General features: G+C 32.8%; 1 protein-coding gene across 3 annotated transcripts in view; it reads left to right on the top strand.

Moving 5' to 3' along the window:
- Nucleotides 1-12,106, top strand: part of LOC123269923 (follistatin-related protein 5-like) — a 240,837-nt gene that overhangs the window by 74,901 nt on the left and 153,830 nt on the right. The window lies entirely within an intron of this gene.

Raw genomic sequence — 12,106 nt, 5'->3', positions numbered from 1 at the left:
TATAAATAAATAAAAGTTCAAATTAAAGAAGAAAAAAGCTTGAAATAGAAACCAACAGCAAGTGGAAAAGAGGAAGGCTGTCTAGCTGGACGTCCGCCAAAGCGGTCGACGATACACGTCCGCGAAATATTTCGCATGCGACACAAAAAAATTTCTCTCATCTGCTACCCTATACTTTTGCGGTATACAGCGAACGGGGGAGCTAAGAATTCAGTATGGACCGGGGTGCACAATGGACGTAGATATTTTGCTCCCTTCAACCCCATTTTATAATCTCATTTTTCCTCTTTTCTTCACTCTGTATATTTCAACTCTCTTTCCCTCTTCGCTTCATTCACCTCCCACGAACACAAACACACACTTTTTCTGTTACCTACCTACAAGACCGACCGCCATTATTGTGCCTGCTGGTGTATTTTCTTCATTTTTTAATACTCTTTCCCGTGGTTCGAATCCCGTTAGAAAGCACCCCGGTTTCTTCCGTTCACTCCACCTCTCATCGTGCGATTCCACAAAACTGGACGGCATTCAAATCGAATTTCATTGTTGTGGTTGGTCTTGCTGTTGCATAATGCAACATCAAGGCGAGGCGAGGTGAGGCGTCTACGGGTTTTCATGAATCAAAGGATAGGTAGTTAGAAAAGGCATTGACTGAGTTTCGCTGGTTATTTTTATTTTCACTTTCGCATATTCAACTTTTTGACTCCAAACTCCGTTTACTAGTAGTTATTTTTCTAATTAACTTCGACTAAAAATAGTACTCGGTTTTTCTCGGCATTTATTGGTAGCACACAAAATGCTATGTGTGACGGTACGGAGTTTTAAAAGAATTCATGGTTGTGGCCCTGTGAAAATGTAACTGACACGGAACAATGGGAACTCTGGTTAATTCACTATCTTGCGACAATCCTGAGCCTTTTTTCTCTCTTCTTTTTTTTACATTCTTCTCGTTTCATTTTCGCGTTTTTATTTCTTCCTTTTATTTCTCACACACTGCGACAGCATTCCTTCACCCGGGTGCCTTCTATTGTCGGTTTGTCACGTTTCCTACTTTTCTCATTCTGTTCGACGTCTCAGACAGAAATGTGACAGAACGTTTTTCACGTATTTTCGTTTGGGAAAAAACTAAAAATAATAAAAGATAAACTTTTGGTAAATATCACCTTCTTTAAAACTCATATTTATTTTGTTCAAATATTGGTCACAATTTTCACGACAAAATTTATCGCTATTACATTAAAGTTTCAATAAATTTTGTCATTGAAATCTGAAATACGTTTCGACAAACTGAATTCAATTTCCTCTCAGATGATTGTCAACACAGCGAGAAAATAATTCTTTTTTTTTTTTTTTCTACTAATGTACCGAATTAATGTCAAGCCGTCAAGCTCGTGAATTTAGAAGCAGTATTACGACCCGAGTGCGGGAGTTTGTTATTTTGCGAGCTAAGTAAATGCAAAAAGCTCCATCATGTAGTGCTAGTCGTGGTGTTGTGACTCGTAAAGGTAGCCATCCGAGCTCAAGCCGTCTCAAAACAACGCCTGGGTTACTCCGAGACCGGAAAGAACCCACCACATCTTCCTGGGTTTGCTGTTCGTGTCCTAAAATATACGAGGGGCTGCCACGAATAGCTCTCTGCAGTCAAGGTTTACCTGAAAACTTGTTCTGTATACTTTCATTGGTGCATTTCCTTCCTTTCTCTTGTATTACCTTAGAGCTTTTTTTAGATTTATATTACAAATCTTCGACAAAAATGCCCCTGAGTTTTGCAGTAATTATTTCCTTTGAGGCATATCATTATTTTAAAATAATTTTCGCAGTTTATCTTTCAAGAAATACGAACTGTAAAATTTTATAGTGGTTAATTATTAACAATTACTTTCTATGCGGAAAATTAAAACAAAAAAATCACAGTTTCTATAGTAATAAACTTGATATTGAAAATGACACTCAAATAATTACAATTTAAAATGAAATTTTATAAATTTAATTGTAAATATGGATTTTTACAGATTCGAAGGTAAAAAAAAGTAATTCTTACAGAATTTTTAAAAATTTTAATCTAAAACTGTAATTTTTCATTTTTAGTATGAAATGTAATTTTATTATTTTTCTTTTTTCCGTGTAAGCAATAAAAGTTCAATCAAAATATGATATATAGGAAGGAATTGTTCACAAATCTGAAAAATTACGTAACAAAATCCATAGCTCACCCTTAATTTTTTTTCAAGAAATATTACGCATAGACGCAAAATTTATCGCACAATTTTTCGAGGCACACATTCTCCTTGTAAAATAAAAAACTAAAAACAATAGTTATTTTTGAACCTGATTTATTAGGCAATAAAAAATATGTCTGCTAATAATTTGTGTGTATGAAAAACGTCAAAATAAAAAACTATCAAAGTGATGGGTTTTATACATAATACATACAACATACCTATGTAGGCGGTTTGGACAGAGTAGATGAGATCGTTGGCGGGAATATTGGAAAAGTGATATAATAGGGAGCAGTGTCTCTCGACCTGTTAATCAATCTGTCCTTTACATCAGTTTTAGTGTCTGTGAGGGGTAAAGCTGATGGTCTACCACTTCACACGCCCGATTAAAATCTCACATTCTATTCCTTTTTCCTATATCACTATCTCCATATAAATAATTTCAATGCGGGGTCTCTACACTGCTCTGTGGTTTATTCCTGCCCGTATTGCCCAATTTGTGAGATGGGATCTTTTCTATTTCTCTATTTCACTTTTTGCTTTTTTATTCAATTACGGATTCTATAACGAACAAGAAAATAAAAAGTCATTACACATAAAAAACTCATTTGACACTTTACGTCGCGCCTCTGTTACGCCCTCTTTATTACTGCGCTACTATCCATCCACTTGCTCTTTTTTTTCGTGTTTTGTTGGTGTCACACAAAACATATATCCACACTGCAATTTATTTTTGACTTTCCATTTCCTTTGTCGTGTGACAACCCGTTCCAAGTGTGTTACAAAGCAAAGCATTAACCTGAAAGGCATCCCTGAGGTTTTACTCTCTGAAACTCGGAAAAACGTTTGCTAAATGCGGATCATTTCAAACAAATGAAAAAGCCTAGTGCTTCGTTTTTTCTTTTGTATTTTTTATTCTTGGAGGACTTGGTCATACAACTTGCTCTTGTTTCCAGCAAGTTATTATGTTGTAGTTGAAATTTATAAAAGAAATACTGAAAAATTTGCACACGCAGAAAAAAATTTTGATAAAATAACTTAAGATATGTTCTAGTAACAAATGAATTTGTTAACATAGGGATAGCAAATTATATGTTAAAATAACAAAATGTAGGTTATAGCAAGTTATTGATATGTTATAACAACAAAACAATTTGGTTCCTATAGCAAAATTTTTAAGTAGATTCGACAAAATAATTTAGTTCGTATAACAAATTTTTTTGTTGAAAAACCAAAATTATTCTATTAAAATAACAAATAAATTTGTTACAGTAAATTTTATAAGAATTCATAATTTAAAAATATGCTATAATTAGCTATATCTGATTTGGAAAATATTTTAGCAACAAATTAGTTTTGTTATTGCAATAAAATGGAATAAAATGGTTTATTAGTACAACTTGAAACATTTTGTTAATGCGACTAATGGATTGTTACTATAACTTCACTCATTTGTTACTAGAACATATTTTTCAGTTATCCCGTCTTTTATTATTTCAACAAAATCGTTTTTATGCGTGCATAATATTTGAGCATTATAATCACTTATAAAACAAAAACTTAGACTAGAAAACCTTATAAAATATCACTAACAATCTGTAGTTACTATGTGACTCCCGAAGATTAAAAATACACGGAAAGATTAGAACCCGACTGGTTCGTGTTTTGCACCAGACTCAGTCGTGTGCGGCGCCAGAGTGGTTATTATGCACGGATTCTGCATAATAAAGCAAATTCTGCCATATCAAAGCAAATTTTAAGGGAGTTGGGAAAGAACGGATAGGGGAAAGGGGGGACCTACTCAGTGGGAATTTTTCCGTAATTGAAAAAATAATCAGACAGCCCAGACTGGGAATCGAACCCAGATCTCTCGGTTACGCGCCAAGGGCTCTACCAGTTAAGCTATCCGAGACAATTAATACGAGCCAGAGTGGTTATTATGCACGGATTCTGGTGCAGCACCCGACTGAGTTTGGTGCAGAACACGAGTGAGTCGTGTGCGCACACGACTCTTTCTGGTGCGCACACGACTCAGTCTGGTGTAAATTAATTTTTTTTCCATTTTTTCTTGCACACGACTGAGTCTGGTGCAGAACATGAACCAGTCGGGTTCTAATCTTTCCGTGTAGTGAATCAAAAAATTTCGGCTCAATGAATTTTTGATATTTTTAATCACAATAAACATCATTTGGATGCTTTTCATAAAAAATATAAAACTTTTAGCAAAATAATCTAATTACCTTGGCCAAATGCTGAATGATAAAAAAAGTTTCAACAAAAACAATTCAAAAATTGTTTTTCATTGAACAAAACAGCATTGTCAGGTCTTTCACTTCATATCTGTGTACCTGAGTCTTTTGAGCGTCAACAGAAACTATTTCGTTTGCTCCTATATTCCTTATCGCACTCGCTCGGTCTTGGAGCGATATTCTGTTGGCAGTGAACTCTTAGATACAGTCAAGACACCGTAAGGGAATATTAACAAACTCATCAAGCTGCTTATCTCCTCACTGGTTCCCAGCGAATAAGAAAACCACGAGCTCTTTAAGATCTCGGTCAGGATAAGTACTCTTCTTACATCGTCGTAGCCTCGTCATTTCCCAAACATTCTCCATCGAGGCATTTGATTTTTTTCTGGTGAAAGACTAGGACGCATTACCCAAATATATCTCCCCATAAACGTTTACACACGATCCCTGTTAGCCGGATAAATGTTTATAAAAATAATTCTCTTGTTATCGCGCCAACTTGCGACTCGTGAAATTCTCAAAACGGCCTATTTCAAGCTTTTCATTCATTCAAATGGCTGAATTATTTCTTTGAAGTTGTTAATTAAATTATGTGAGAGAGGAATTATTCGCGAAAAAAAAGAAAAAAAAATGTGGAATTTGAAATTCAAAATCCTTTCAATTTTCTCATTAAATTAACTTTATTATTATTTAGTTCACTTCATTTTGTATATGATAAATTTGATGATTAATATTTGCAATTAATAATTTTAATTATACGCTGATACGGTTTTAATTGATCAAATTATTATTTCATCATCATGTTCATAAGCTTAATTAATTATTATTGAAATAATAAAACAATCATTTGTCTTTTATGATCAACTAAAAAAAATTAATTTTATAATTGAAATAAAAAATTGTACAAAAAATATAAATTGCCCAGAAAATATAAAACTTTTTACACACAAGAGTGTGGATTGTAACATAAATAATTAAATCAATAACTAAGCAGTGTGTTGAAATTTACGATGACATTTTCCTAAGGCTAATTGTCAATTTTATAGATGTAATAAAAACTTTTATCTGTGACCTATATTTTTTCCTTCTCCTTTTTCATCTATGGCTATTAAAATAATATATGAAAAATTGAGTTATTTTATTTGACACATAATCATAATCAAGGGACGGATAGCCCATCTGTGCAAGCGAAAAAATGAATAAATATATTATCTATCCTCAGTTTATTGTTTATATATTTTTTCTTTTCTTTTTATATAATGCCGTTGAAAAATGTTGATGCCATTTGGTGAGCTTTAAATAAGCAGGAAAAAGTATGTTTATTTTTTATTGTATATAATACTGCCTCGAATAAGCGAACAAGGATATACATTTATGAAACGAGATGGATCCTGAAGAGCTCTAAGTTACAACGACCTCTGAGACTTAGCTCTGGTATTATATAGGTATTCACAAAGATTTTACGATCACGCGTACACCCATTTTTATACGATATACAACACAACGATGTCGCAGTAAATTTTTTTTACACCGTAAAATTTACATGCGTAGATATGTGTTCCCAAAATTGCTTTTCCTTTTTAGAGAATGGAAGATGTTGAATAATTTCTCTGGATTCATATTTCATGTATATCAAATTATTTTACATTATTTATTGAGAAATAAAAAACTTATTTATTCGTCACTTCACAAACTTTTCACTTCTACCTAAGGCTATTTTTTATGGCTCCAAAATCTAACTCGCGATAATTTTATCCTCATATTACAGTTTTTTGGTAAATGTGCCATAAGTTTAGACTGTTGTCGTCAATCCAAGTGCACCAAATTTATATTTTAACATATTTGTGTCTCACATATCTATTTCAGTTGAATTCGAATCAGAACTATAAATTCATCAGTAGTTCTCATTTTGTGCAATGAATTAAATTCAATTATTCAGCAAATTTATTCAATTGGATAATTAATTGATTGAGAGTATAAAGGAAGCGATAGCTGCATCTATACACTCTCAGCTTGGATAAGAATAGGCAAGAAAGCTAGTCTAAGAAGAGAAAAGTGTGCTAAGACGAAGAAGTAGGATGAAAGCGATAAAGATTCGCGGGCCATTAATCCGACGGCGATCTCTTCCGCATTTTTGCTCTCGATTTTCGCTTCTTTCTTACCCGAAAATCCCCTTGTTAATCCACCTTCCCTATATTTCCCCGTTTTCTGTAGATCTGCCTTCGCCAGCTCGCCTTCCGCTTTACTTCAACTTCAAGTTTATATTTTTTTATTTTATTCTTTCACTTTTACTTCCCGGTCGCATTTTCACTTTATTTTTTATTTCCATTCCATCATTTCTGCTCTTACTCTTAAACCGACGCGGGTGCATTATGAAGGCTTACCGAACAACTCTTCTAAGTTTTAATTGTTACGATCAGCACTTACGCAAATTTATACATCAGTCTTCATTTTTACTTCTTATTACATTAAAAATGCCTATTTTCCGCCTCATTTATTTTTGTCACTCAAAGTTTAAATGTATGATTCTTCCTTCTCGTAAATGTTTCATAATTTGCGCTGCATTATTTTCGCCGTACATCATTTGGCCCTCTAAAAATGAAAAAAAATACACAAAGCTAAGAAGACACGAAAAGAAAAATAATCCCCAGAAGAACTACACGAGTGTCAAGAATAAAATATCATCTAATTTTTTTCGTTTCATTTTTTTTTATTACTTTATCCTCGGGCATATTTTTCATACTTTCATCTCATTTTTGATCATTCAATTATTCATCTATTATATCCTAACCTGAACTTCAGCCGCTTACAAAAAGGTAAATTTATATATATATTTATATTCGACTGGATATTGTTTCTGGAATGTATGATGCATTTTAAAACGAAAGTATCTCAAACCAGCGAGTGTACAGTTAGTGAACTTCTTTACACCAGATAAATGTACGGTGGCGTATAAGCAGCTTTGTAAAATCCGGCATTTTTATTATTTTCAAGGTAAAAGAGGGTGCCTGAGTACTATTAAAGTTGGTAAGCTAAGATGCTTGTAACCTCAAGCACCAGAGCATCATCGTCTAGCCAGTTCTTTTGTGAATTTTCGCAACTTGAATCTTGGGTGAATATCTTCTGTCTACTTTTAGTCTTACTATTACTATTATCCCCAGTCTCTCATATTTATATTACTTCTACTTCTACTTATACTTATACTGTTATTATCATTATTCTTATTTACGTCCATCTTGTGTACTGAAACTTGGTGTTTCCCTTTCAAGATCATTGTCGTAACTCAAGCCTCATTGTGCTCATTTCTTTTATGCCATCGTAATCGTTACGATGTTCTTTGTTATTAAATTACAAAGATTTCAACTTTCGGGTAAATTTTTTATGAAAATTACTATTAAAAGTTATAAAGCTGCCGTGTTGAGACGTTTTGAAGACATCACAAGATCATTTTCAAAAATATATTGACTGTAATCTTAAAAAGGCTACTCAGCAGCCAAAATAGAAGTAGATTTATCAAAACTACCAGAAACTTTATGAAATTTTAAAACGAATGCATTAGTAAAATTTTATCAAATAGATGGAAAAATAGGTGATTTTTTATGTAAAAAAGTAAGTAGACATGAAAATTAAAGCTCATTGAACGAGCTTTCAGATGCATTTCACATTAGGACTTCGATGTGTCATTGCATTTCTATGTGATCGACAAGTTCATATAAGTTCAAAATCCGGAGCAGAGACCCTATTCGAGGCTCTTGGATGGGTCACCTTAGAAAAAGTCATCACGTTTTTTTATTTCTCGATAAATTTGCTCACCTTTACTGTTTTTGTACGGGAAATAATGGAAAAATACAGTAATTTTACTTCTATGAAATTCTCTAAAACAACAATAGGAACAGGAATTAAATTTTTGACAAAAGAAAAAAAATGAAATTGAAGAATGAAAACCTCAAGCAATGTTACATTTATATCTTATTATCTCTCCCTGACTTTCTTCAGCAATCTGTGTCTATCTCCCGACCATTTCTTATTTCCGTGGGATTCTTATATCCGTCGCTTTTATATTGCCGTCGTAAAGTGACTCTTACGAGATTCGCTGCATATAACTATTTCCGGTTTTCACCCAACAGGCAATAGATATCTCCTGTTCCTGGACATCAGGTTAGTCATTCGTCTGCTCAAGTCTGCACCTATTTTCTCACCTCTTTCTTTTCTTCAACTTGCTGTTTGCGCTTTTTCATTGTCTCGTTCAGTGTTTAGTGTTTATATGGCAGCACACTACTGGCTGTTTTGTGTTTTCTAAACTACGTGCCATGATCGGAGCCCGTTACGAGGGCAATTTCGGTGGAGCGAAAATACCGTGAAATTACTGTCGCCTGTCGCGCAAGCAACCGATACAATACAATACAATACAATATAAACAAGCTTTTGCTTTATCTCGTCTTGAATTCGTTGCCGCTGGTTTTGGGTTCAATGGGTTCAGTTCAATGTGTTTGTAGTGTTTGTACACAATCTAGCAAACTCTTACCAATTTCCCCTATCGAGAATCGTTTCCACCGTATTTGTCTACCGATACTTTTCTATTCCTTTAATTTCTCCGTTCTTCCGTCTAAATTACTTGACAATTTATATTAGACATCGAATTTAAAGGACGAAAAGCAACACAAAAGTTTAAAAAGGACAATCAAAAAACAAACAAGTAAAATTAAATAAATTTAATTCAAGATAACCAATAATCCTATTTCTATGAGCTGTACGACAAATGCGAAACGATAAAATTCAAGTGCTCAACTCAAGATTTGTAGCAATAAACGTTTGAGTACGAGAGGTCGCTCAGATAATCTTATTTTTTTTATTTTCCATTTCTATCTACCGTTCGTTCTTTATTACTTACCAACTCGCTTTCCTATTCTTATTCTTATTCTATATTTCTCATCCTTACTCTACGGAGATAAAGATATAAAAAGTCGATAGTTGGTATAACTTATCAGCAAAACGAAATCCGGCTTGAAAATGTCGAACTGCAGCCAGTCCCAAATAAAGGATCCCCTCGAAAATCCCAAGTTATATTAAAGGAAATCTTTGATTGCGTGGAAGAGTTTGAGGGTCAAGAACTTACAACATTAAATATTTTTCTAATCGTTTTTATAGCCACCTATTTTTTATGAATTTATATAGATCTATCTACTAGTTTTACGATCAATTTTATCTACCGGAAAGTTATTTTATTATAATATTATTTTTGCTTCAAAAGCTTTACACGGGAAATTTATTCCAGAAATAGAAGGAAAAATAAAAATAATAAAGTATTTATAAAACTAAAATAGCACCGGGATCGATCCGGCGGGTGAGTATAGCATTGAAAGTAAGTTCAGTGTAGCTCTAGAGTACATAACACTCGAATCGGTAGTTGGACGTACTGGCAAAGCCCCACGTGGCCAATTGTCTCCTTATCCAACCTACTCAACAAGGTACTATCGAGGGCTGTGGGTTGTTGAACTTGATACAGGAGAGTATACCACCATTCAGCTCGCACTTCTCCAACTCTATAGTCTTCTCTCTGTCTTCTGTATCTGTAGATACGTCTATATTATGGCAAAACATATATACAGCACATTATAGCATACATATAGATACAGACAATATGATTCCCTTTCTCGTCATGGCGTAATGTAACTTACACATATTGCGGTTGACTGCATAAACCCAATACTTGTCATGTCACGGTGTCGATGAAATATTGCACAACATGCGAATGCGAAATTTCTACCGAGATACTCTCTACTCCGCTGATTATTCCGCGTGTGATTATGCTGTTTTGTTGTAGATGTGTGAATCTAATTTTGTATGCATTATGAAACTATTTTTAGATAATAAAATTATGTTTCTTATGCTTATTATGCTAATTTTATTCGAATTACCGGTAATAAAGTAGCAGTTACAGTAGTAAATATTATTGCCATTTATGTTTAGTTGCTAATTTAATAATTATGTCATTGTGCAATAAAAATTTTTTCTCCCCTCCGGACGGAAAGCGTCAATTTTCCGCCCATTGCGCTAAATGAAAATGCCGCTTTCCGCCTCCGTCGAGGAGAAAAATAGTATTCTCACCACGGGTAGGAAATAAGAAAGCCTCAGATCACATGTTTGTCGACCTCGGTTTCGCCTCGGTCAACAATTACATGTAATCTGAGACATTTCTTATTTTCCTACCCTAGGTAAGAAAAATACTATTATTCACACCTCACATTAAGAAGAAAATTTTTATCCAGACAAAGATTTCGTTTTTGGCTCAAAAATTTTTTGAATTGAACTATTTTAATTTATTAATTTTTTTACAAAAGAATATTAATATGTTTTTGTTTCAAGAAAAATTTTTTTAATAGAAGCATTTTTATTCTATAGTTGACTTTATTTAATTAAAATTTTCATTACACACATCTTTTTTTTTTTTTTTTCTATCAAAGTAATCTGATTGAGAGCTAATTTAGATCCCATTTTGTAATCTGTGAATCAATATCAATAGTTTTTCAATTGAAAATCATACTACGTACTTCAATTTACCTTCATTGTATCAATTCAAAATACATAACGAGCTGCTCAACATTAATTCCCTAAAAGTATCTATTCACGATTTCTCTCGATTCATTCTATTATACTATATCTTCAATAGAGATTTCTGTTTTAAACTTTCGATAAAAGTTCAGTAAAATTAAAAAACCAAGTAAAAGTCACAGCGCAAGAATGAAAAAAAAATTACTTTCATTTCCATTAAACTTTTTCAAATATTCAGTTAAGACTTCCTATGACTTTCTTTCTTTACGGGTGCCAGATTTAGATTTACATGTCAAACCATTTCTTATGCATGCGAAAAAACTTATTTATCATCTTCCTTACCGAGTTTTTTCTCTCACAAGAGAAATATAGCAAAATAAGTACAGTACAGTAACACTGTAGCACGTTCTTCATATTTATACATCAGAGCTTTTCTATTCTATTCTTTAGTTTCAAAACTTACCCATCTCAACTCAACTTCATCAAAACTTATCCTCATAAATTTTATTAAAAATATTTATAAATAAAGTTTTAAGACTTAATAACACCTTAAAATTAACTCTCTTATAACAAAAAAAATCAGCGATCATGGCGCCATCTGTTGGAAATTTTTAACAACACGTAAAGTCAAAAAATTATATATGAACGATATAGATAGTTTTTTATAGACCAAGGATAAAGGGACAATACTACATCTTTATTTTTTGCGAATATGTCAATTCCATTCATAGTACTTGAATTCTATACCACTGAACTGATCAACATGACTTGAAACCAATTTGTCTGACATATTTTTACGGTCGTTAAACTTATCAAATGTTATTATTATTATTATCATTATTATTATTATTATTATTAGTTATGTAAGTGATTGAAATAAATTGGCCAATTAAATTTAAACAAATAATTTTTATCCAAGTATCTTCTATCTCCATCCTTATCATTAAAACCTTTTAACAATAAGTGTTTGCAGAGTAGAGCTCGAACAATGTATTTATACCCGGTGGGAATAAAATAAGTATACCTACTTTGTATAAATAAACAATAAAGAAATACTTTTAACGAGGAGCTCGAAACGAAGCTTAA

Source organism: Cotesia glomerata, linkage group LG1 (assembly GCF_020080835.1).
Source record: "Cotesia glomerata isolate CgM1 linkage group LG1, MPM_Cglom_v2.3, whole genome shotgun sequence".
NCBI classification, from domain to species: Eukaryota; Metazoa; Arthropoda; class Insecta; order Hymenoptera; family Braconidae; genus Cotesia; species Cotesia glomerata.
This window is presented reverse-complemented; position numbering and strand designations above follow the sequence as displayed.